The sequence below is a fragment of the Lissotriton vulgaris genome, chromosome 4_1 (genome assembly GCF_964263255.1).
Source record: "Lissotriton vulgaris chromosome 4_1, aLisVul1.2, whole genome shotgun sequence".
NCBI classification, from domain to species: domain Eukaryota; kingdom Metazoa; phylum Chordata; class Amphibia; order Caudata; family Salamandridae; genus Lissotriton; species Lissotriton vulgaris.
Genome location: NC_141691.1, coordinates 1,386,332,874 through 1,386,360,622, shown reverse-complemented (window position 1 = coordinate 1,386,360,622; position 27,749 = coordinate 1,386,332,874). Strand labels below are relative to the sequence as shown.

The 27,749-nt window shown below is 46.9% G+C and overlaps 1 protein-coding gene across 6 annotated transcripts in view; it reads right to left on the bottom strand.

Annotated features, from left to right (window-relative positions):
• Nucleotides 1-27,749, bottom strand: part of GREB1L (GREB1 like retinoic acid receptor coactivator) — a 558,043-nt gene that overhangs the window by 268,994 nt on the left and 261,300 nt on the right. For 5 of the 6 annotated variants that reach the window (XM_086965622.1, XM_086965621.1, XM_086965624.1 and 2 more), the window contains exon 2: nt 27,397-27,504. The gene's annotated coding sequence lies outside the window, so the exon portion shown is untranslated. Of the gene's footprint in view, nt 1-27,392; nt 27,507-27,749 lie in introns of those variants that run through there. The other variant, XM_086965623.1, reaches the window with a different exon arrangement.

Here is a 27,749-nt window from a genome sequence, read left to right as displayed (position 1 = left end):
ATGTTCCTTCTTCCTGGATATAAGAAGGCAATAAAAGGTGGTATGCACACATCCTAACTCATACTAGCGCATTGTTAAAGGTGCAAAGCGATCAAAAAGGTCCACACAAAAGAGGCCACTCCTTTTAGGAGAAATTCAGCAAAGCCACAGAAGGTTACTCTAGTCTTCCTACCTCGTGTGTTACATTGTAAACATCACACAAAAAGGAAAGAAACGACTGTGCCAGAGGGAAGTGGGAAAATGTTGGGTAAATTAGGTGCTGTCTGCACAGATCGGCAGTGCCACATGCAACCCCAGAAGCTTGACGAGGGAAGGGCCCTTAAAGCTAGCGGCTACTGCTTCTACAAGCATTGGCAACACCAATAAGTCTCACCTTTGCGATCTTTGGGATTGCGAATGTTTTTTTAATGAAGTTGTGCAGCATGGCCACAGAGGAAATCAAAAATAATTAACTACGACGCAGCCACTGTGTTATTTTGTAGGGATGTGCACCACTCATACACGTGTCTGTAATACGCACAGATTTTTTTTTTTTTTTAATGATCCAGGTTGGTTTGGTAAATCAAAAAAAAGGTAGTGCAATAGTTAAAAAAAATAGCAGGTGAGGTAAGCAACAAGGATAATAGTATTGGAATAATCACAAAGGACACAGGTGGGGGAAGAATCATGAAAGGTGGGGTCAGAATCAGCACGGATGGCTGCAGGAGAAGTACATAATGGGTAGAAGAGAGCAACACGTAATATGAGGGAAGAGAAGTACATCTGCAGAAGAGAGTAGAACGTGGAAAAAGCCGCACACAGGTGAGAAAGCATTGTGGGGGAGAAGCACAAAAGGTCAAGCACAAAATAGAGAGAGGTGGGGAGAAGAATGCAGGTATGAGCAGCATAGAGTTGTGCAGGGGCGATGAGAATTACACAAGAGAAACAGCAGGAAAACCCATGCACTCTCATGGAAAGGTTCATTAAAAAAAGAAAAAAGGTGAAAAAAGTAGGCAGTGGAAGCACACAAGTAAGTAATCCATGCTCCAGGGGAAGGACAAACAAAAGAAGAGGAATGAAAGTCCAAAAGCCCACACAACCAGTCTTTGAAACAGGACTGACTGCGTTTGTAGATTGCTTTATTAAAAGCAAACCATGAAGTGTGATGAACAATACGTGCTCTTATTCTCACTGCACAGCAATTAAAAGTGTACAAAGCAATCTAATATGAAGCAACATCCTACCATACAGCTCCTTCTCAACGTTCACATACCGATTTTCATAGATAAGGTGGGCACATGTTGATACATAGCTGTAGACTTTGTGTAAATGCTTCTTATTCTTTGGTATGACTCAGTTTTACAAGATACCTAGATGCATAGTTTCAGTTTAGAACAAATTACTCAAGTAAACAAACACAAGCCACAACTTCCTTTGAAAAGAACAATCCAGTAATGAGTCGGAAATTATTGTTAAAAAATGAAGACCTTCTACTGGATTTGAGAGCCATTTTGAGTCACAAGATGGTGGTGGTTACGGCATGGTAGTGGTGGTGAGGGAGTGTGGTGTTGAGGGTGGGATAATGACAGTGGTTAGGGTAGGGTGGTGCTGGTGAGGGTACTGGTAGTAGACTGGTTAGGCAGGTGGTGGTGGTGATGAGGGCAGTAGAGATGATGGTGTTATGGTTGGTGGTGGTTCGGGTTGTGGTAGCAGGGTGGTGGTAGACTGGCTATGGTGGTGGTGGTGGTGGTTAGTGTAGTAGTTAGGGTGGCAGAAGGGTGGTGGTGTTTGGGTGCAGAGGGTGGTGGTGATTGCAGTTAGGGTGGTAGTTATGCTATGGTGGTCAGGGTAGAGTGGTAGTGGTTAGGTTAGTATGACGGTTGAGGTGATGCTAGTGATTAAGGTGCTAGTGGTAGTTGCTAGGGTGGTGGTGCTAGTGGTAGAATGGTGTGTTGGTGGAAGGGTGCAAGTGGTACTGTTGTTGTAGGGTGGTGGTGATAAGGTGGTTGTGGTAGGGTTGTAGAATTATGGTGGTGGTGGAGGTGTACAGTGTTGGGTGTAGGTGGTGCCTGCATGTGTTTGAGCAGCTGGGTGTAAAAGACTTCGTTTGGATGTTTATGATCCCCTATTTCTCCAAACAAATATCATTCCTATAACATTTTTTCAAAAGCCTATGTGAAATATTTTAAAGAGGGAAAAATAAACATTCTGAAAGGGTAGCCCATGGGACTGGACAATTGGCAGACGACGTAATTCCTTTGTAAATTTTGAACAATTAAAAATTAAGTGTGGGAGACCTGGTTAATGACAGACGTGTAATATAGAAGTAGCAGTAATATAAAAATGAGTTATATTATGATTGATATGTATAACTGTTTCTCCTCCTATACTCATTGTGCCACCATATTCAGGGTCCTGCTCTCTATCCACCTTCGAAATGCCAGAAGCATCTCAGACCACATTCGCCTCGCTATTCCAACCCCGTATGCATCAGCCTGCTTACAACATGCATCAGCAGCAAGTTGCACTGTGGGACTTAGTCTTCTTGCTTCTCCCTTTTAAATGCTATCTCACACATTCTGTCTCAAAGGTCCACACGTTATGTCGCCACCTGGTAGCCACAGCCAGGGGTACATGTATTTCTTTGGGGTTTTTAAATCGTACATGGGGGTTAGTAGGTGGTGAGTCCGTTGACTTCTTTAGGGAAATTAACAGCTGCCTAGGGACACACAGTCACCATTAATGTTACTCTTCTGTCTGACCCAAGCTTGTTTGCCACAAACCTCATATGATGTGCTTGTTTCATGTAAAATGGAACTAACCACAGTAGGATCAACTTGGTGACTTTTTTTCCACATCCTATTCATACAACACTGAGGAGGTGGAAGGGGGCAAGAAACAATGCAGCGCGGCTCAGGGGTGGGTAGACGGCCTGCAAACACATGCACTTACTAATAAAGGAGTGACTCAGCCGTCAAGACACACTAGCGCATGCAATAATGTGCACTCCGCAGTTGAATACATCTGAGCAGGTAAAATGCTGTCACTCACAGTGCAAACGAGCCAATGGCCTAGTGGTGAGACCCATTGTTGAATGCTGTGGTGGGCAGAAGCAAAATATGAATGTCACCTGTAAAGACCAATGGATTAACAATTTTTAGAAAACATGCATCTTGCAAAGAAATAAAGCGGACAATAGGCCAGAGCTACAAAGTACCAGGCAGCAGCTAAAGTATGACCATTGGAAGTAATGAAAGAAGAAAAAACAGGGGTTACAAATGGTGGATTCTCATTAACTGGACTACCATGTAGATGGCGACTGCTACAACAACATGGCATTGCATCTTCTCGGCTCTATTTCATTGAGAATTGGGTTAGAATAGTAAATCTGCCTAGCTTTGTGAGCTACAAAGAATACAGAAAGCAGCAGCCAGACAACTACCTAAACTACGTAGCCATACTCCCGTCTCATTAGGTCTTTAGTTTTTCCGCTGGGTGCCTGGGACTAAACATATATTCTTTGAAGCAATGTGCCATCTGCAGCACTAGGCTATTCTTCCCTCAACAGAAACTCCATGCCTATTAACACAATATTGCTACACTAGAGGCTGGCCCTACCCTTGGCCATCACTCCTTTCAAAATACCTGGCACTGCTGAAGCTCTCAGTCCACCCAGACAAGCTCTGGAAACAGATTCCTGCAACGTTAAGAACAACTGACAATCACCGTGAATTTTCGTGAACGTTAAAAACTTGCACTGCGAACACACAAAACTGTATAAAGACAAGGCAGCCTTAATACCAATAACAACAAAAACAATAATAATAATAAAAGAGGAAGTTCTTGCATACGGGGACACCTCTACTCTGACACTTTTCTGCAAGACCTCTGCTTATGCCCAGCTACCAGCCCATCACGCAATGACCAGAATGTTCCTGATCCTGCCACACCAGACCCCACACCACTCCCATAGACAATCTTATGACCCACATCCTATCAACTATGTACTCTTTAAAGCCTTAATTCGAAGTGAGGCGGAGCGCTTTATAGCTTTGGCGTCGGTATGAAGATCTATATAAATTCTGCAATATTAACTCCTCTGAAGTAAAGACATGATGGCGTAATAATGGCGGATGTAACGTCCAGTGGAAGTAGCAGTTAGTGGCTGCAATAGAGGGGCCGCAGAAACACAAAAAATGACATATTCGACATGTTCATCCAATCACCGAGCTGGGCACATTGTCCAATCGCCTGCTCCAATAAACCAAGGACTGTAGTTTTCTGTTCTACATCAGAAAGCATTTGGGTCTACCTTGAATCACAAGTTTCATGAAACTGGCCACTCTAAAAAGCAACTTATAATGTTCTCTAACTCAAGGCTGTAAACTAACCTAACTAGTAAAGAGCTGGAGGGGCAAATATTTGCTCAAATAAGCAACACCCAAAACAGTGCATATGTGCAGTGTTCTCAGTAGCCTATTCAAACAAGAGGAGCCTAGAGTCTGAGGGGAGGACGGGTTAGGCACGTACCTGTGGTAAATTAAGGGAAAGTAAAAACGACAAAAGACCACAGCGAAAAATCTAGACCGTCCCAACTCCTAGTTCTACCAGCACCAAGTAAGCTAATTCCCGCAATACAGATCCGAGATGCCTTCTACATAAAACAAGCATTACCCATCTAATTGCAGATACTGTTCAGAGAGACTCTGTTGCCCAAGAGGGGCCATTATCCCATTAGAAGGAGGAATGCTGCCTTAATGGCAACAGGACCATTAGCTGGTCAATTACCCCGGCCATGGGCGGGGAACGCCGCTCCTGGCGAGCGCCCCGTGGCAGGTCTAAGGCGGGCCATCTCCAGCTCTTCACATGATGTGATAAGAGAGAAGCAACAAAGGATCCCGAATGCCTGAATGAAAAGTCTACCCACTAGGGAGACACTGAAATCGAGATGCAGTGTCCCCTTGGCACCCTTGATCGAACGCCCTTCACCTTTCAGGTGCCGTGATAGGGGTCACATTGCTGGGCCTATTCGTGCGCTGGAGGCTTGCAGCCGCATGAGCTGGCCACCTTTCGCAAGCGCCTCGAGCATCGGCCTCATAAACTGGCCACAAACCTAGTTTGATTTCACCCATGAGCCCATGAGGCCGCCTTCCCGTTTCGCCAGTGTCTGCCGTGCTGCAGCTGCTGGGCAGGCCGCCCATGGACAACATCTGTGGCTTACGGGGCCCAGGCACGTGCCCCGAGCATGCAAGGAGCTCTCAATCCATACCCAATTCAGACTGGGTGTGAGCACACCAGAGCACACAAAAGGAGGGAATTCAATTACTGCAGCAGCTTGGTTCAGCCCACCATATGTACACGCTTGGGAGTATCTGCGGAAATTAAGTTAGAGTTTGCGCAGTCTGTTGCGGGTTGTGTTCTTTCATGGACAACCTCTTTAGCAGTAATTCAGACCGCCCACTGCCTAGCAAAAAAAGGTCAAAGAGTATTCAGAAAAGGAATTCAAACATGGCATCTGAAACGTGCATCTATCTATCTACCCAATAGTTGAGAGACGTATGACCCCAGATCTGGTTCCGGTTACTTAGGGAAGAACAATGCAGGGTGATGTCCACAGACTTCTCTGAATGGACAAACATGTCTGTTTTCTGTTAAGTAAGAATGGGCACTGTATGCTATACTTGGAAACCTGCCTTTAACAGCCAGTTCTGAAGCAGGGTTTATGGTTGCAATGCTTTATAGATTTGCATGGATCCGGGACCACAGATGGGAACATACTTTTTGGTAATTCATTTTCATTCTCTACCTCTTGCAGATCCCCAGAGAAATTATTGTGGCCCAGCCTTGCGGTTACCCTGCCTGCCCTGCTTTATTTCCTCCCATTGTCGGGGGAGGGGAGGATGACAAACAAGTAAAGGAAATCCATTTCGATACAAACTCCTCCTCCACTCTACCGACCATAAACCACAGCCAAGTTGGTTTAGAGCTACACGCAGCTTACATCAGAAAGGGTGGAATTAATCTGGTCACTGTTTAGAGAAAGTGCAATGCTGAGTCAGTTTGCACCATCTTAAACTCAATAGCTCCAAAGCAGAGATTTTAAGCCTAGTGAAACCTATACAACACCATCTCCATCAACTTTCTGGATAGAAAGTTTGGGGGCCACCTCCATTACTGGTGCCAGTAGTGAAGTATGTAGGAGTCAAAAGTGACTCTGTACAGGCTCTGTCAGATAAATATCTACGATAACTAAAGAGCAAGTTACTTACCTTAGGTAACAATGTATCTGTAAGAGACATATATTAGTTATAGATTCCTTACCTTCAAATTACCCATAGGCATCAGACTTGATCCGGAGAAATATTTTCGTAGCTATACCCTTGGGCATCAGTAGCTGGCGTTGGTCGACTCCGCGTCCGTCACCGCCGGAATGACGTCGCAGTGTCTACTTAGACGCTGCACCTGCACGCTGATGTCAGTTCTGGCACGACTTTCCACGTCAGAAGCGCAGAGCCATGCAAGACACTGACCACAGGTGCACAAAACTAGGACCCTGTACGGGAGTCCCAATCCCTATAAGTCAGTTCGCAGAATGGGAAGGATGGGTGGGATGGTAAGGAATCTGTAACTAATATATATCTTACCGTTACATCGTTACCAAAGGTAAGTAACATGTTCATCTGAAAGAGATTATTAGTTATAGATTCCTTACCTTAGAATAGATACACCAGCAATACTAACCCCGGAAGTGGGTCTGCGAACTAAGTTCACACCAGGAGGTCCTGGAGAACAGTACGGCCGAAGAAGCCGTCTCTCCGGACTGGACTATCCAGGCAGTAATGCTTTGTAAACATGTGCAAGGATGCCCACATGGCTGCCTGTCAGATGTTAAGAGAACACACGTCCAAGGCAATAGTGACTGCCGTCGCCCGGGTAGAGTGGGCTCGCAGCCCCACAGGAGGTTCCTTTTTAGCCAAAGAATAGCAGATCTAAATGCATAAGAAAGAGAGCCCATCAAGAGATGGTACGTTTGTGCACTGCCCGACCTTTCTTGGTACCCACATAACCCATGAAGAGTTGATTGTCCACCTTGAAATCTTTAGTGCTGTCAAGGTAGAAAGACAGCGCACGTTTTGGGTCCAGGCGGTGGAGTCTCTCCTCCTCTTTGGAAGGTTGCGGAGGCGGGAAGAAGGTGGGTAATGTGATGGTCTGACCTATGTGGAACCTCCTTGGGCAGAAAAGAGGGCCAGGTACAGAGGACTACTTTGTCCGGATGAACAGCAAGAAAAGGAGGTTTGGAAGATAAGGCCTGAAGCTCACTCACCCTGCGAGCAGAGGTGATGGCAAGCAAGAAAGCAGTCTTCAAAGTAAGATGACGAAGAGGACAATTATGTAGTGGTTCAAAGGGAGCAAGGTTCAGGTCCCACTGGGGCATTACGAAAGGAGATGGAGGAAGGAGAGGAGTAATGCCCTTCAGAAATCTGTTAACTATTGGGGACAAGAAAAGAGAAGGATGATCAGAAAGGCGAAGAAAGGCCGAAATGGACGAAAGATAGCCTTCTAGAGTGCCCAGAGCAGAGCCCTGCTGGGCCAAAGAAAGAACGAAGAGGAGAAATTCAGAAAGAGGGGCAGAAAGGGGATCCACAGCCTTTGCTGTGCACCATGCCACTAATGTGTTCCATCTACAGGCGTATACCGTTTTAGTGGAGGGACGCCTGGCTGCCAAGATTACATTACAGATTTCAGGAGGAAGGTTAAAAGCTGTCAACTGTCACCGTACAATATCCACGCAAGGAGGTGGAGACTGGACAGGTTTGAGTGCAGGACCGTCCCCTGCTGCTGTCACAGAAGATCCTCCCGAAGAGGCAGTCTGATCGGCCATGCTCAAGAGCTTGGGGTACCAGACTCTTCAACACCAGTCCGGAGCCACAAGAATGACTTTGGCCTGGTCGCGTTTGATCTTCAGCACTCTGGGTAGAAGTGGTACAGGCGGAAAGGCATACAGGAGGCCGCAACTCGCGATGAAAAGCGTCGCCTAGCGAGTGCTGCCTTGGAAACTCCACGGCTCAGATCTGCTGACATTGCGTGTTCTCTTTGGTGGCGAATAGATCTAACCAAGGCTCTCCCCACTGCTGAAAGAGACCTTGCACCACCTCCAAATGAAGACGCCATTCGTGATCCATCATGCACCAGCGGCTGAGTTCTTCTGCCCTGTCGTTCAGGGAACCTGCCAGGTGTTGAACCACCAGAGATATGCCCTGATGTCCCAGCCATGTCCAAAGGCAAAGAGCATCTTGAAATAGGGTCCACAAACCCACCCACCCTGTTTGTTGCAGTACCACATGCTGGTGGTGTTGTCAGTGAAAACCTGCACTACCCGTCCCTTGATAGAAGGAAGGAATGCCTTTAGTGCAAGATTAATTGCCCGGAGCTCCAGAAGGTTGATGTGGAGCCCGGACTCCGCTGGAGTCCAGAAGCCTCTGATCTTTGCCTCTCCCATGGGGCCGCCCCAGCCTAGCGAGTGCTGCCTTGGAAACTCCACGGCTCAGATCTGCTGACATTGCGTGTTCTCTTTGGTGGCGAATAGATCTAACCAAGGCTCTCCCCACTGCTGAAAGAGACCTTGCACCACCTCCAAATGAAGACGCCATTCGTGATCCATCATGCACCAGCGGCTGAGTTCTTCTGCCCTGTCGTTCAGGGAACCTGCCAGGTGTTGAACCACCAGAGATATGCCCTGATGTCCCAGCCATGTCCAAAGGCAAAGAGCATCTTGAAATAGGGTCCACAAACCCACCCACCCTGTTTGTTGCAGTACCACATGCTGGTGGTGTTGTCAGTGAAAACCTGCACTACCCTTCCCTTGATAGAAGGAAGGAATGCCTTTAGTGCAAGATTAATTGTCCGGAGCTCCAGAAGGTTGATGTGGAGCCCGGACTCCGCTGGAGTCCAGAAGCCTCTGATCTTTGCCTCTCCCATGGGGCCGCCCCAGCCCAGGAGTGAAGCATTCGTCACTACTGTGAACTCTGGTTGGGGAAGGGAGATGGATCTGCTGTTGACCCAATCCTGGCTCATGAGCCACCATTGCAACTGACTTACAGCCCCCTCCGAGATCCGAGGGGTGCTAGTAAGGTCAAAGGGAGTACAGTAAACTGAAAATGCTTGTGGCCTACCGTGAACCGTAGGTGATGCCTGTGGGCAGGCAGGATGGGGATGTGAAAATAAGCGTCCTGCAAATCCACCGCTACCATCCAGTCTGCAGGGTCGAGGGCCAACTAGACCTGAGGTAAAGTTAGCATTTTGCACTTCTCCTTTCAGAGGAAGCGGTTGATGTCCCTGAGGTCTAAGATGCAGGCCTTTGTCTTTCTTGGGTACCAGGTAGTAGTGGGAGTAGCAAGCACAACTTATTTCGGGCACAGGGATGCTTTCAATGGCTCACTTGGCCAAGAGAGACGTGACTTCCTGGCGGAGAAGGGCCAGATGATACTCCGACATGCAATGGAGTGTTGGTGGCATGGAGGGATGGAGGGAAGGGTCATCTTGAAGGGGAGGGAGTAGCCCCTTCGGACTATTTGCAAAACCCAGCTGGCTGACGTGCTGTTGCACCAGTGGGGGAGGTGATGGCGGATCCTGCCACCCACTGGCATGTGGTGGCCCTGAAAGTTCGGACTAAGAAGGTTTGGAGGCTGCTGCAGGGGGTGCATTGGTGGACTGGCCTGCCTGCCAGCTGTCCCCCAGACCCACAACACTGGGTCCCACTCCCCAGCCACGCAGAGGCTGGGTAGCTTGCGCAGGCCTGTGGCCCTGGGTGGAACGTGGTGGGCACCCATTCCGTAGCCACGAAAGGGGCGAAAGGCAGACTGAATGGGGCGAGAGGTTGCAGCGAGGCCCAAGGATCTGGCTGTAGCCCTAGAAATGCTAGAGCGCGTTGTCCGCCTTGTCACCAAACAGGCAACGCCATCAAAGGGCAGGTCCAAAAGGGTTGATTAGCCATCCCAGAGAAGCAGTGGAGCTCAGCCAGTTGTAGCGCCTCAAGGCTACGGATGTTGAAATAATTCTACCCAGCAAGTTGGCGGTATCCAGCCCACATCGGATGGTGAACTTCACTGTGTCTCTACCCTCCGCGACAGCCGGGGTGAGCACGGCCAGAGTCTTCACCGGGCACTGTGGCAGCACTTGCCCAACCGTGTCCCACACAAAGTGTTTGTAACGGCCTAAGAGTCACGCGGTGTGCACGGACCGCAGTGCTAAGCTGGCGGAAGAAAACATCTTCCCAAGATGGTCCAGCTTCTTGGATTCCCTATCTGGGGGGGGGGGGGGGGGGGGGGACAGTGGGGAATGTGCCTTTGAGGTGGAGGCTTGGATCACCAGGCTCTCGGGGGTAGGGTGTTGGGAGAGGAAAAGTGGGTCACCCGGAGGCTCGCGGTGGCGTCGGGCAATAACCCTATCCACAGGAGCCCCTGTGCTGAGCTTGGACCAAGTGCCCAGAAGGATGTCAGTGAGGGCCTCATTAAAAGGTAGCAGGGACACCGGAAAGGCCGCTGCTGGCTGAAGCACCTCAGTCAGGAGGTTAGTCCGGACTGCCACCATAGGAAGCTCAAGGCCCAAGGCCTTAGCCACCCTACACAACACCACAGCATACGAGGCTCCCTCATCCTTGGCCAAGGATGGGGGAGACAGCATAGCAAGGTCTGGGGAGGTATCCACATCACTGGCATCACCCAACTCCTCTCGCCAGTCTGACTCCTCAAGTTGGTCTACTAGAGTTCTCCTCACCCTCCTCTGGCTGCCAATCAGGGTGGTGGGGAACGCCAGGAATGAACAGCGGGACAAAAGTACCCTCCGGCGCCAATACAGACGTCGGTGTGGTGTCCATATCGGGGGTGAGGCTGGGGTCGACGCCAGTTGGGGCGCAACTAGGGGCGTCGTCACCAGAATCGGCGCCGGGCAAAGTACAGTGAGTCAACCAGCACTGATCCAGATCCAGGCCTGGATTCATGGGAGCCCTGTGGCACCGGAGCCGCTGGAATCGAAGGCCTAAGGACCCCACTCAATACAGTGGAGCCCGAAGGCGTGCTGTGCAGCGCTTCATAAAACTGACGAAGCTGGGCAGGGGATGCTACGGCAAAGGGAGGGAAGCGCAGAGTCGTCCCAGACGCGGGCTCTGAAAAAGGAGCCGGAGAGCGAAGGCACTCCGGGCCCCACGTTGCGTCGGCCCACGAGGAGGCTTCTTTGCCTTCTTCTTGTGCTTTGACTTACCCAAGGAGTGCGAAGACTTCGATGACGAATGGTGATGGCTCCGCAACCGGTCCCACGACCTTCCCCTCGAGCAGCACGGAGCGGACTGCCGGGCCTCCAGAAGCTTTGGGGACCAGTCCCGCAAAGACTTCGGGTTCAGGGTCGGGCAGTCGGAGCACAACTTCGGGTCGTGGTCGCGCTCTAGGCACCAAAGGCACACGAGGTGTGGATCGGTGACAGGCATCAACTTATGACAGGAGTCACAGGGCTTAAAACCGGGTCGACGGTTGGACATCCCTGGTGCACCAGGAGTTGTTAGACTCGAAAAAGATAACTAAAGTCGAAAAAGAGATAATCAAAAAGTGAATAAGGACACGCTCTCTCCGGATCGGTGCCGGCTGGCGAGGAAAAGGAAGAACTGAAGTCAGCACGCAGGGGAGGCGTCTAAGACACTGCGACGTCATCCCGGCGACCACGACGCAGAACGTGGAGTCGACCAATGCCACCTACTGACACACAAAGGTACTGCTACGAAAAAATTTCTCCGGATCCAGTCTGACGCCTGGGGGTAATTCTAGGGTAAGGAATCTATAACTAATAGCCTCTTTCAGATACCTGCTTATTTAAAATGCACTCACTCAAACGAGTGCTCTGCATGTTTAATGCTATTAAAGAAAGCTTTCCCCATCAAGGAAAATATGTAACCATAACCCAAAACTACAATCAGAGTTGGGTATATTACTGTCCAAATGGAAGGTAGTGTATTTATTTACACAATCAATAAACATGAAGGTGCATGTAGTATCATGAAGTGAGCAGGAAGCGACGGGGTTCTGGAAATCAACAGATTTACTGACCTCAGGCATATAACTGCAAAGTGACTTTTTTGGTGATACATAAATTACAGCAGTAACAAGATCATCTTGTGCTCCACATTAATCATAAGTAAGAGTTTGGAGTCAAGATGTGGTTGTCGACGACATTTCGATCGCCGACGGAAGTTATGAGATCACCATCAGGACAAGTGAATCAGAATGCCTGAGAGGTTGCATAAGTAAGGAGGGGGAGTGGGGAAGGAGAGTGGAGAAAATGGGGGGGGGGGGGCGGGGGGCTTTGGGGTGGAAGGATCCGTCGTCCAATGTCTCAAAATTATTAACCATATTATTGGTGATGTGGAAGTGATAGGTTGCGATTCGTGGCATACTAGAGATCAATACTGGCTTACCCTTATGAGCCACAATGAACTCAGGTTTAAATTGTGTGCAGAAGTGTGTTAAGTCATGACTGACGTGGGAAGTGGGATGCAGTTATGTCGCACATTTCAGGTCGAGGTATTGTGCAGAATGTGGCAGTCACTCTATGATTAGTTATAGTGCAGTGTGCTTGGGAAATGCTGCACTTACTGTGGGTCCAGGATGAGGACCACAAGGTAGGGGGTGTGAAAGGAACGGTGTACAGCCCATGGCAGCAGAGGCTCAGAAGAATTGCTGGAAGACATATTCAGTAGGTGAGTGCCAGAGTAAAAGGGACGTAGAGAAATGTGAGGGAAACCATGGTCTCCAAGGGGCGCCTACCCAAGATAGGATTGGTGCATACTGCTACCCTTGGTCCCTCCCTACTTACAGGGTTCCCTTTTCCTTTGTTCACATACTGCGTGTTTAAGTCATCTCAAAGAATCACTATTCTGAAGGCAATTATGTCGCCTCGCTTGGATTACTGCAATTCTATTTATTCGGGCCTATCAGGCTATCTCCTCAAAAACTGCAATTGATCCAGAGCAAGATTGGCTACAAAGATACAAGGCAGGGTTCACATTTCCCTGGTGCTGGCATAACTTCTTTGCTTGCCAACAAAGGAGAGAGTCTTAATCCTTCTGATTAGTGCATAAAGCTATATACTAAAGAAGCTAATCACCCCTCGGATGCCGCTTTAGGCTATACGTCCTTGTATGCCAAGTCATCCTCCATGAATGAACGTGATAGTTCCACAAGTTAAAGGTAAGACAGTAATAGGCAAAGCCTTCTCAATAATTGCAGCTCAAAAGTGGAACCGGCTACCTGATGTGCTTGGAAGAGGGCGAGGCCATCTGAAATTTAGGAGAAACTTGAAGCTCTGGTTCTTTCCCCAGGCATAATTGAAAATAATCCAAATAACTACTAGTTGGTTAATTACCTTTTGTTAGAACCATAATGCCCCAGTGGAGTTATTGATGCGCTTTATAAAAAACAAACATAAGGCAAAGAAAATTGCAATTGCTTTCGGCTGCGCAGATAGGATACTGGGGGACTTGTATCTCACAAATAATTTTGTAAGACAAACTCTGACAGTGAAATTAATATAAAATGTCTAATGTTTATATAATACGTCATAATTGTGTCTAAACTTCCTTAGGATACTAAAACTTTGCAGATAAAGGAACTAAGCAGCAGGCAAGATAAATCAAGTTACACAGATGCAGACATTTTGGCATTTGGAAAAGCTACCATTGACAGTCTTGTTGGATATCGAAACTGACAATTTGCAACAAAAATAAAATTGCACCTATACCTGTCAACTTTCTACAACCTTTCATTACACTGATCAGTGCTACGTGAAATAGAATTCCTAATCTGTGATGCAGCACCTCTGCGTTGCAACACACAAAAAAGATTTAAATGCAAAGACTTCAGGAGCCGCGTCTTGTATACTTAAGCAGTACCCCAAGGTCTCTCGAGGCAGTCAGCGCAACATACAAAATGGTACATAGAGGAATGCATAGCTAACCACAGATGTAAGCCACATACTATTTTGACTAGAAAGCAAAATAGGGTGAAAGTGACAAGACTACCGCGCGGTCATCGCACACCGGGTTCACTCAAATATGGATATTAAAGCTTCAAATCTTTGTGGTGTACTAGAGTAACAATTCAGCTACAATGGGTGAATACACACATTCTAGCCCGGGCATTTTAATCGAAAGGTTCTACATTAAAGCCACCACTGCTAAAAGGGAGTGTGAACATATTAGCAATCCAGGCACCAAATAAACAGTCTGTTTCAGAGCACATTTAAGAAACCTGACCTAGAAAAGGCTTTCCTCATTTAAGAATAATGGAAATCAATCTTTTCCCCAACATATCAAAGAAAATGGAAAATACAGATCACAAGCTCTCCTTATTTAAAACTCTCCTTGTCACCGAACAGTACCTAACCTCCACCATCCTATTGATTCATCTCACTAACCATTTGCATGAAATCACATAGACACTCTAACAATCACACTTCACTCCTAGTCATTTAATCTGTCACAAAGAAACAAGAGTAAACGCATGGCATGGTTTCCTGAGAGCACATGACTAATTCCAATAACCAACACTAAGCACTTCTTTAACCACTAACCCTAGGTACAGAGCAGAGCACTACTCATCGTAAAACACTTTAACGTCTCATCAGAGATAGTGAGTGCAATTCAGAAATTGAGCAGTCGTGGAGTTGGGCAAATCCCGCCTCAGAAAATCGCAGAGCCTCCAGCTAAAGAAACGTGATCATAATTTTATTCACAATTCCCGTTGGTTGATCGTACCAGTATCCATGCTGGAGGGCAGTGAGAGCTAGAAGGAACTTTTGATGATAGGCTGCATTGTAAACACTCTCAGAAAAAAATTTAACCAGAAATTTGAAACACTAGTATTCATATTCAATGTATTGGTTGAGTTGATGGAGTACCCATCTCAATTCCTGAGCACTGCTCCTTGTCCTGTCTCGACCTTCTGAATGGACTATAGGCTCCGACTTGCTGCTAAATTTATCAGTAACTCCTCAGCCAGTTTAATCTTGCGGCCATGGAAAGTATTTCTATCACTATGTTAACCTTATCCTATAAAACTTTTCTTCACATGCTTTGGTTTTAAATATTGAATGGAAGCATCGTATCTCCACTGAACTGATTTTAGCATGACTTGGATTTCAACAACATTTAAGTAATTTATACATCAGGTTGTTAGTTATAAAGGTCTTCTCATTTACAAATTTCATCATGTTTATGCATTCTGTTTTGCATCATTTGAAGGACGGAGGACAATATAAAAAACTTATGAGAATACAAAAATAAATTAGTTTCAAGGACAGCAAAACTTGAAAGTTTGAGTTTAGACACTTTTATGTACTTATGTATCTATTATTTTACTCCTACTGTAGTAGAGAAAAACAATAATATCCTTTGACTCTCTCCAACACACTACTCTATGCCTCACCCTATACTAATGCCTCTCTCAATATATCCTTTACCTCCACTCTCAGACTCAAACCTCATTCTACTACTAGGAGCTCTAAAATAACCTTTTCTAGACTCTTCCTTCCTCTATCCCTCCTTGGCTCATTCCAACCTCCTTTAACTACTATGATCTCCCAAACAACCCTTTCTAAATTCATCCCTCATATATACCTCCTTTGACTCATCCCAAACCTCATTTTTGTACTACGATATCCATAATACCTTTTTAGAGATTCTACTCTCCTCCATCTCCTTTTATTCACCCCAAACCTCATCTTACTACTATGGTCACCTAAATAACACTTTCTAGACTCTTTCCTCATGCATCCCTCCATTATCCTATTCAATCCACGCAACACGCATGCCCACCTCTCAAATTAACTCATATTTCCCTATACTAATCCACCACTAATCCTTTTTAGGTTCCGGAGTAGGGTGCTACTCACCCAAAAATTGTTTTATCGAGGTGATTGTTTGGGGTAGCAAGCACTATATAAATAGAATTACAATAAATACCTTTTTTAATCCTTCTAGCACAACTTGGAAGCTTTCAGAAATCAGGAGAGCTCTCTACACCAAGTTAATGGACTTTTACATTGATTTGTGGATATTCATTTCGTTTTTCTGTACATACATATCCCTAAGGAAATTACTACCATCTAAAAGATTTGATTATAAACATTTGCACAGGGAAAATTATTCTCTAACCCATGATTGAAGGACATTAAATCGTAGAACGCACTTCTGCCTTAAACTACACACACACACACAATTTTGGTTCAAGCAGTCACCCACGGCAAATGTGCTGGAGGATGCTCTAAAACAGCCACGAAATATAACTAAATTCCTGCCAGAAAAAATCAAAGTACAACTACCTCCAATCTTGCTCTTTCCACCCACCCACCTTTATGACACAAGCTGCAAAAAAATTATTAAAGGCAGGTACCCGCACGCGGACTACATCTATTCTCTGTGTTTTCTGCAACACCTGCAACAACTCATATTTCCCTGTTTGTGGGACCATAAGAGTATATTTTCAATTCTCAGGCACCTTGCTCAATATCTTACAAATAGGCCCAATCATAACACACATACTATAAACCACGTACTGAGAAAAAGAGCCCTGGGGCATAATGTGAATCGTGCACTTCCTGCCATCAGCACGGCGATGTAGCACTAAATCAAGTATACATTACAGAACAAAAGAGCTGGCGCAAGGTCCACAAATGGAGGTGTGGCATATTTAAGCAGGGAAGAACTAGATTATATACACACACACACACACACACACACGCGCTTAGATAGACTTGAACAATGTTCTGTGGAGTGGTTAGGCAACGTATGCTGGTACGGCTTCCTATTCTGCCAAAACAGCCAGTGATCCAACCAGATTACTGAGAAGTGCACCATGTATCGCCCTACTGCACTGCACTGGCCCAGTCTGCCCTTCTGTATGAGCTGGGCTGGCACCTCTTAAACCAAAAAGCATACAGCTCAGAGAAGCTTTAAGGCCTGAAATTACTGACTAAGTTGCCTGAGAGACAGTGCGGGGTCCAGAGCAATCTAAGACTGGCCTTGATGGAATATTGTGTACCAGCGCCTGGATACTCCCTAGGCCCTAGGGTGATAAGCCGCGCTATATAAATACTGATTGATTGCTTTTCAATGCAGTTGCCGTGAATGTTTTGTCTTGTGTGGAAGAAATCGTATAATTGCATGCTTTTTCAGAGGAAGTTCCTAAATTCCCACATCCTATAGAATCCTTAACATATGGTGCAAACTGACAAAGAATGCACGGGATGTGCATAAACGTAAATTACTTTTATAGGCAGGTAGACTTGCTCAAGCCCATGCATAGCCCAGAGCACTTTTTCACAGCATTTCATCAGATTCTCATTAGAAAGTCTTTATTTATCTTAACGCGATACCCAAGCCCCGCAGTGGACACCGCTACAAACAGGGGCACCATCTACAACCCCCATGTTTACTGTAAGGCTGGATGGGGGAGATGGAACGGGAGGGCAACGGACAGGCGCGGTGCGTCCATTGGGGCGTAGGGGCGTAGCCCCACTAAGCCCCACGACCCACCGCGTCCTCACTAAACTAATGATAGAAATATTAAAATAATCGCGCTGCCCGCCGGCCCGGAATACGGGAGACACTCGACTTTTCAGGAATGACAGGGGGGGCGGAGGGGGGGGCGGCTGGGCCTGCTGCAGCTGCGCAAGTGGATTTAAGGGCATAAACTAGCCCGCGCATGCGCAGATTGTTTTCCCAGTACAGTTCCCCTTAGAGAGAGGACCAGGGGGAGGGCCGCACCCCCGTGGATGTACAGGGCGACTGGGCGAGCAGTCATGGTGCCCGCCCAGCCAGGATTGGCTGGTCAATACTATAGCCCTCCCCCTCCCTCGTGCTGCGGCCTCTGTTTATGGGGTTTGAAGACCTGACCGGAGTCCGGACCCAGGAATCCTTAAGAGGGCGGGAGTCAAGTCCTGAAGGAACCGCTCGGCCAGGGAGACCCGTTCGTTCACAATCCGGTATGATCAGCTGAACCTAAGCATCAGCAAGTGTGCATGCTTACAGATTGTCTAGAAGGAAAGTTCCTGTTTCAGAACGTTTTAAAGATTTTGTTATGGTCTAAGTGACAACGTTATGTACAGTTGAGCTGTGAGGTCTAGTCCTGTTCTTTTGTTACTGTTTAACTTTATTTTCTCAATATTCCTCGCAGTCGCATACAGTGTTTTCTGTGCTTCATTTTGTTACCGTTATTAAAGTGTTCTCCTACTTTGGCTTACTTCCTTTAATTTATCTACTGAGGTGCATACTGCCCTGAATGTGTCACAGTGTCTTCACATTAAAGGGGTATAGCATATTCCCTTTCTGTTCAGGGGCCCAAAAATCCAAGAACCCGACTGCAGTACGGAGGTAAGGAGAGACAGCAGGGAGGTAAGGAGGGACAGCAGGGAGGTAAGGAGGGACAGCAGGGAGGTAAGGAGGGACAGCAGGGAGGTAAGGAGGGACAGCAGGGAGGTAAGGAGGAATAGTAAGGAGGGACAGCAGGGAGGTAAGGAGGGATAGCAGGGAGGTAAGGAGGGACAGCAGGGAGGTAAGGAGGGACAGTAAGGAGGGACAGCAGGGAGGTAAGGAGGGACAGCAGGTTGGTACAGCACGGAGGTAAGGAGGTACAGCACGGAGGTACAGCAAGGAGGTAAGGAGGTACAGCAAGGAGGTAAGGAGGGACAGCACGGAGGTAAGGAGGGACAGCACAGAGGTAAGGAGGGACAGCACAGAGGTAAGGAGGGACAGCGCGGAAATTAGTTTACGCCCCACCACTGTCAAATGTCACCAGCCGCCCCTGGCAACGGATGCATACCCCCGCCCCATCCACCCCACTTCTCCATCTCACCCACACGCCCTCCGCTCCACAGAGTTGACAATAATTGGCTTTTAGGCTCTGCTCAGACTTTTTGATAATTAATTGATTCTTTGAGCATGGAAATAAGTTTCCTGAATTTTCAGTTAATTGTTACCAGTTGTTGGCGCTTGTGTTGCACAACTGTTCGCTGTTGCACGAGCTTCCGTTGTCACAAAGCTTCACACTGAGCCACGGTTGCATCCGTGTTTGTCTTCAGTCAGGCAGTTCCTGCTCTGAATGGCGGTATGGCGCAGGCCATGGGCGGCCTGTCCAATCAAAACTCAGGCCGCAGCTCTGTGTCCTTACTAGGAGCAGTGTCACATTGGCCAGCGGATCCATCCGCAGCCCCCTTTCTGGAAGTTCCTAGCATTTACCAAGTGTCGGTGCCGGGGACTTTCTCCAGTCTCTTAGATGCCAGGGATTCCTTTGTAGCGTCAACAAAGCTCTCTGGGAGTAGCTCTGGGTCTCCTGTAATTACTCGAGGCAATTCCAGCGAGAGATCAAAGTGGCAGGAATGTGACCTCCAAGGTGTCACGGCAACACGTACCGCTGACAAGGTGCCTCCCTCCGCCCCTCGCCAGCGCCATTATCTGGCCCTTACCGCCCACCCCCACAGACCTCAGGTGCTCGCTCCGTCATGCAGTTAAACCTAGACCTCGGCACCATTATTTAAGGACAATATCATTGACTTCCTAACAACGGTGCCTCTTTTTTGGGGGGCAGCACAATCCTTCCATTTCTGACAGCTACTGATTTTATTTTAGCAAATTAGTAATTCCTCTCATGCAAATCTGTAAACACGCCGAGTGTTGAGCGGGTATTGTGTTTCTGTCCATAGGTTTGTGTCCTCGTCACCTGGCCCTACATTCATATTTCGTTATGTGATGGGCCATATTTAAGTCCCCGAATTCTACTCTCCATCTACCGTTCATCCACCCTCAACATTCTATATATTTTTTTACTTTAAAGGTTTTATATAGCGCTGGCTAGACCTGGGGGTATCAGAGCGCTTTACATGAGCATCAGATCATAGTTATAGGTTACATCGTTACAAAGGTTACACAGTTATTAGAGCATGGCAACATAGTTACTTGCAAGGTTAAGATAAACAATAAGCACAAATACGAAAGGGGAAAAGCAAGCAAGGGAAAAGATTCAGGGGAGGGGGAAGGAGCTGGGGAAGTAGATAGGTAATGAAGGCGGGAAAGAGTTGGGGAGGGTGAAGGAAATCGCAGGAAAAGAGGAGGGAAAGGGCGACTGGGACACAAACCGGTAGACGAGTCAAAGCATCATCCAAGTTATAGTTCTAGCATGACATAGAATAGAATACCACACTGAGTTTGTGCCATTCTTCAGAGCGTTTGATTTTAATCACTAAAGCATATCAGCAGCTGATCCTTGGTGAAAACTGCTATTACTTTGAGTTTCAGGAACAATTTCCAGTGTTTAACACAACAGTGGAGAGGCAAAGCGTATCAGTGCTACTTTGTGGATTCAAATGCCATACATTTGAGTCAACATAGATGACAGGAGTAATGGTTGTCCAAACGGTGACGTGATGTTCAAGTGCTTTTATTGTGTTCATAATGAACACAATAAAAGCACTTGAAAATCACGTCACCGTTTGGACAACCATTACTCCTGTCATCTATGTTGACTCAAATGTATGGCATTTGAATCCACAAAGTAGCACTGATACGCTTTGCCTCTCCACTGTTGTGTTAAATAAGTTTATATGTTAAGACCATTTCTGGTGGCTGGTCTTAGGAGGTGGGCAGAAGTGGAAATTATAGCGTGAACCAAAGAACGGTTGTAATAACTGTCAGTTAGTGCAGCAATAGTGCCTGCCACCCTTTCTGTGTTGCAAACAATTTCCAGAGTTCCCTGATATGTGGGACCTGGGTTGGGATGTTTATGGTGTAGCTTGGGCCCAGTCATGCAAGTAATCGAACAATAACGCAAACATATTTTTAACTGATCGCTTCAAATAAAAGGTGTACTATTAGCCAATTTAAAAGTACTAAATTTACTGTCCTGGGAAGGGATCAATGAATGGATGACTGCCTTTCCGAGATTCGAACTTGTGACCTTCAGATCACCGTGGAGGTTAACTTACTCACCACATCCTGTTGGGTGTATTATAAAGGTTGCTCATCTTATTGCTCGTCATAACAAGAAGGGCATGTTTAACTTGATGGACAGATCCAGAAGCAGAGTCAAAGGATTAGCCAAGTGAAACTAAAAGCGCATGGATGGTCCTCTGGTGTGCCCTGGTCACGTCCCTAGTGCACGCCGTCCAGAGTTGTGCACCAACCCCATAACCTAACAATGATCATATATCACAACAGGATGGGTCTAGCAGTATAGAAGAGTCTTTGTCCATTCTGCTAGCTACCACCACTGCCAATATTTAAGGAGATTACAAAACAAAACAGACCACAAGACCGGTGATCAGGCAGAGATACCGACAGCTTGATGTCCTAATCCTTTGTTTGATCCGTTTGCCACCCAAGGACCAGGAGTTCGGCTCTGGGGCTTGTGGGTCTCCACTGTGATTCCATCTATAGACTATGAATCCAGAAAGCCACTAAATGTGCGCTGGTGGTGACTGAGCAAAAAACTCTACTGAGAGGGTGACCGAACACTCCCAGAGGAACTGGTGTGACAAGTAGGAGACTACTCAAAAGAGCATGTATGGGTGGCAAGGCTGGCGCACAGGCCCTACTCGTCCTCCTCGCCCCCAGCACCACCAATGGACAGCACAGGAAGCTCCTTGCTGTAAAACCTGGGCTCCACTGACAGAATTTCAGGGAACTCACCACACCTAGCCTTTGAGGTGTCTCTGGCTTGGAGGTAGTGATTCATCCAAACCGGGTTATGAAGGATGTACATCTTCTGACGCAGATGGAGGTTTGAGAATGACCAGGGAAGAATTCCCAAAGCGCCACCTTGCGCTTGTGTATCTCAGTACATAATTAGTAAAGTGATTAACTAATCACTTACATTTCCAAAGAGCACCATTTGTTCTGCACCCTCTAATTCAGATGCTGAGTGGGATTCAGACTTCCTTCCTTACTTTTTTTTGGTCAGATGTTGGCATCAGAAAAGTCAGTTGTCCAGGTCCACAACTGAATGGCGTGGCTCCCATGGGTTCGTCCAGGCAACTAGCGACCATGGTTAGAAGGCCATTTAAATCCCACTGGTGTGCAGAGCATAAGAGTGGTACTTTGGGTTCTTCAAGGGACAATACCCCAGAGTAGCACATACCTTCTTCAAGAATCAATCGGACTTCTGTAGCAGCCGTGCAACAAAGGTACGAAGGGTCATGCTCAGGCCCATCCTCGGAGAAGGCCCTCTGTAACAAGTCACAGAAGACTGGTTCAGCCCTGTCAGCGGACGACAACTCTGCAACTTCCAGCCTTGTTGTGCTAGTGTCTGCTGCAGTTTCACATTGTTGTTATCTGGCCTCCACAGGGAGGCCGCAACTGAAGAATTTACACTGGGAATAAAGCTAGATTCCCTTTAGGTAGCTTGTTCCAATCTTGACCAACATTCAATCAAGCTGCCACACACAGACCAAATATTACCCTCACCAAACTCACTTGTACACCATAAAGACGACTGAATCATATAAAACAAGGAATAACACAAACCACTTAATTAAAAAAAATTATACATTCATTTATTCGTCTTAAAAAGGATTTTGGGTGTCTATGGAAAGCACAATCCCTGTACAGTACATCACATTAATACTAAAACAAAATGAATTAAAAATCGATCAATAGCACATCATAAAAGAGAGAGTATAAGAAAATTAGACAGGTACAATATGTCTTTAACTGTTACACATACGTCATGTAACAATATCAGGAGCATGGAATTCAGTAATTGTACAGTTGATACTCTAAACCGTGCTTTTTGTTGACGTATTGGTATTATGGCATCGATGCATTTCGATGGTCGAAATTATATTTCCATCTTTGTCAAGACAACATTATATACTCTCTTTATTTGGTAAAATAGTTTGTAAGGTCACCTTTTAATCAGAGGCGAGAGGCACATTCCATATTGTTGTTTGTTATTGATGCCAAATGTCTGGTTGGAATTATTTTGAAACCCAGAACACTCAGATTGAAATTTCATTTCAAATTCCGTCTCAGAAGGATACTAATAAAAACTCCCCTTTAAAGGAAGCACTGCTGGTTTGAAGCAAATATTCACGTTTTCTTCCAGCCAGCTTCAAAAGTCCTCTCAGATAAATCGGAGGTCATGTAGTTTTGTCCTCCCTGTAATATTTAGGGTAGAACTTCTGTGGAGTGCTGAGCGGTCCCGCGTAGGTCTTCTCGCTAACAAAATCAAGCGCTATTGTGGCATGGTACAGTTTAGAGTGAAACAATCATTGGTAACCGCAAGACCATTGTTAACACTGTACACTTGGTATATTGACCGTGGCTTGCCAGTTAGCAGAAATGTAGCGGCCACTGTTACCTGTCAAATGTAAAGATAGCCCGGTCGCACTCCACCACCTCTGATACCTTGCATGGTTCAAAATGTGCGTGGATGCTGTGAGGCCTATTTGGGAAGAATTTGGTCACATGTATAAGGTTCTCGGGTCCAAATCAATTTCTCTTTTAAATGTTCCACCCCAGCCCCTCAAGTCTCGCCTCGGCCATTAAAATTATTTCGCGTTTTAGTCAGCAGAGAACCAAGGTATTTACTCCACTAGCAACTTCCAGGTACCGACGTAATCGTGTTTGTGCCTATCCTGGGACCCGTGCTGCTGAGATCACCAGCACGCGCCTCTACAACAATCCTAATTTATAAAATAACCTTTAAAAAAAACATATTTGCGGGTTGCTTCACTACATTCAGAGAGCATGATGTAGTGTTCTTAGAAAATAAAAAGCCATCTGACCGCTTTGGCTTTCTCCTCTACTCCCCCGCCCCCCTCCCCCAGCCCCACTTCTCTCTGCAAAAAGCCACTGAAATGATAAATATTTGGGAAAGCGAAGTACACTCTAGCCCCTCAACTGTCCTTTCCAGGCACGCTCACGGCTGCCAGAATTTGGGCGGACTGGCCTTTCATTTCGACAAAAGCAGGCATTCCTTAGATAAAGCCGCGCTCGGCGCCCACAGGCCAATAAACCCTTTCTCACAACACAGGCGCTTCGAGGGGACTCCGTCGCGGCCTCAGGAGGCTCCCCTTTTTACACAGTCTCAAAATACACCCCACGGTGTCTCGTTGACCCCACTCAGTTGTCCTTTGACCTCCCCAATTGTTAGCGCCTAGCGTCAGGAGCCACAGAATCTGCCCCCACCGCAACGCCTAATGCGGCTTCCTTCCTTGCTTTGGTGAAGCCAAATGCAACAGTTCCTTTCAGTCCCCCCTCCTCCCTCGCCACTTACACTTCTGCTCCAGATGTTACGATTGAAATGTTGCTGACTGGGGGGCGTTCAGGGAGGGCGATCTCGCATCAGTGGAGCAACAGCCAAAACACAGAACAGAGCCAGAGGCAGGCTATGACAATGACCGAGCGCTGCCCCCCCCCCCCCCCCCACCCCGGTGCCCCAGCGATGCCCCCAGGATACAACCGGCCATAAAGCAGCAATATATCTGTGGCCACATGACAGCGCCGAGCCCCTTGACACTGGCACACAATGAGGGAAGTGGAGCTCTAGGACAGAACGCACAGAAAAAAAAACACCATAACCCACCCACGTTTCTCCACACCCACTGCCTATACACTTTTCCCACCCCACAACCACTCCTACTCGCCACGATCTCCAGACTCACCACCCTACCTACCCCTCTACCATCCTCATCCAGGCCCCAACCCTCACTAATATCTTGCCAAAATCCAGGTCCCTGCCCCACACCCTCCCCCAGCACCAAATTCACCAACTCAACCACCATTGAGAAAACTCAGCTCTACACCATCCAAGATGTAAATGCTACTCCCCGCCAGCTTCATCCGTGCTTTAAACTTAGCTCCCACCCCTGAATTATCCTTGCTATCATCCCCACCACACCGAGCCATCAACTCTCACAAACACCTTGCTACTATCTCTCAAAATTCAATACCAGCATCATAATAGCCGCCAACCGCACCCAGCCACCAACCACCCTCAATCATCAGTATCACCATAATACCATTCAAGCGCTCAACCAAACCAGTGCCCATGCTCACAATCACCGTCACTATCCCTTCCATCCCCAACCCGCCACCATCCACTAGCCTGTCCCTGAGGCTCCAACCCTCACTACCATCCCCAACTCAATCCCATCATCATCATCCCACAGCTACGATCAAACAGCAACCATCAAAATGAGGATAAGGCGAGAATAAAAAAAATGATCGCACAATCACAGCAGCATGGAGTTTCCTCTTAAATTAAGAAAGTTAATCTTTGCTCACAGAATTAAAGATTTCAATCTTGGAATACCCCAGCTGAAGCTCAAAACTGTAATGGAACACCACAGCTGCCGGCAAATGCAAATTTACTACATGCAAACGCGCCCACTTCTGTTATCCATGGACCTAGAATATGGAGTTTGTTCACCAGCAGAGATGTTTACATTGTATTCGAGGAATGTTTCTTCTCCTTCTTATCTTATGTGAGAATTGTATGACGTTTGCTACATACATTGTTTGACCGCAACAAAAATAACTGGCACAAAAGCCAAAAGACTTACTCTAGATTGGTGTAGGAGCTGGGCTTTAATTTCCTCATCTCTCCATTTTTATCATCCACGGTTCCCCCTTATGCACCACCACATGAGTGCTTCCTAGGTGTGCCCTGCTCTGCCTCACTCTGTATCCCCATCTCCATTTCTTTTCAGGCGTCACTCTTCCCCTGGATCTGGCTTTCCCTCCCTGTGACCGTGGGAGTCCGTCTTCCTTCAATCTTCCCTGTACATGTCTTTTATCCCTTACCTCACAACACTCCTGCCCCCCAGCTCCACCTCCCACCTTCCTAACCTGGTTGCCCACTCTTAACTGCATCCTTCTGTGCCAAACTATTTCCATCTGAGCATCCCACCATATGTCCTTCACTGATGGCACAATCTCAAAGTACCCTGTACTATCTATGTTGTCCTTAGCATCTCTTGGCCTAACTCTGTGCACAAGTTCTTTCATCCCCCTCAGCAGGTCTCTCTTTCGAGTCCAATTCGGAGGTCCTCCATGTGTTACTCCCCTGCAACTCCTGCTCCAGCTGCTCTCTGACCTCAGGCACCTTCTGTCTGGCTGACTCTAGGGCCACAGTCCGTGTGCTTCAGTCTCCTTTACTCGGTGTCTCGCTGTGTTGTTCTCTCACCCACAAGTCTGTCCAACCCTCCTCCTCAGGCTTCACCATGGACATCACCTCGCACAAGCAACTTTTGCTCTCCCACCTTACATGATGGTGCCTCTAACCTCATTTAGTCTCCTACAAACCACAGTGTGTCTCTTGCCTGACAATGTCTCGCTCTCACCAGCCACTCATCTCTCCATCCATCCCACTGCTATCTCACACCGTCACTTCCGGCAGGCCCCTCCCATCCCGGAGTCCACCTGCTGCTAGAACCAGTTTGAGGGCCTCTGGCAGGTGGCTGAAGGCCTGCAAACAGGGAGGATGAGATTAGATGAAGCTGTTTGTAATGAGAGCTTAGAAAGGACAATGGAGGGGGTGGGTTACACGGGGGGAGGGCCCCCACACACCTGTTCCAGTGCACGCACGGGAGGGGGTGTCCGTGGAGCAACAATGGCAGTTCTTCTGGTATTCATTGGCAGTGGACAAGCCCTGTAGCAATATTGTGAAAAGACATCAAGCGGAGGACACCAACACCTCTCCTACAGAAACCATTCATTCAACCTTGGCACACCCCGAAAAGCACCAGCACTTGGATCTGACCTGCGTGTGAGGTCACAAGAAACTAAGCCACACACATGAAACCTTTTTATGTAACAGGCAGGGCTGCAAGTGCATTAGCACGGTGTGATAACACCAAAAGCAAGGTTCATGAAAAAAATACACCCGGATTATATCTGTACATTGTCGAACATGAAACTGGGCCTCGAGACCATTCACTGAGCGAATGGAGGCGAAAGGAAACATTCGCAGTATTGAAAAAGTCACATCTACAATACTTTGTGTATGTGTGCGCATATACAATGCATTCTCGCTCCAATACATATATACAAAAAAAGTGCACACCATTTAAATAAAAAAACATACAAAATGGCGCTTCAATTACGACTTTCATTTAAACCGTCTATTGTATTAAAAACATACTTTACAGAGTCAAAACAACAGCAAGGGCATTTCCAGACGCTAATTAACAGGTAAGGTAAAAACCATTCTGTAATCTATCGGATAACTGTACTTGTATTTGTAGATTATTCAGGTGTCGAAACCAGACAAAACATCTCAAGGGGAAAGCAGTGTGTTTCGCAACAAAAGATGACAGATAACATCAAAGACAAAACAGGCACTGGTTCAGAGGAGCATATTAATAAGAGGCGGTACCTACTGCCAGTGGTTTCAGTCTGTTGGAAATGCATTCATCTTGGTTTCGGGGAGCCAGCCATCAGCGAGGCCCGAGGCCAAGTTGCCTAAAGCCTTGGCTATCTCACACCGCCTGCAACAAAAACACAAGATTACAAATGCATTCATGCTTACACAACTAAAACAGGAGTAAACGAACAAGAGCAGCAAGGTAAACTGTTATAGGGAGCAAAAGAAGAGGGGTGGCTGTGGGAACGGCGTGTGCGTCTTCAAAGGTAAATACAAAAATAAGTTAATATAAACTCTATTGAAAACTAATGAGGGTTCATTATAAACGTTCTATGTCGCATTGATAGTGAAAATTACCTTCAAAAAAGG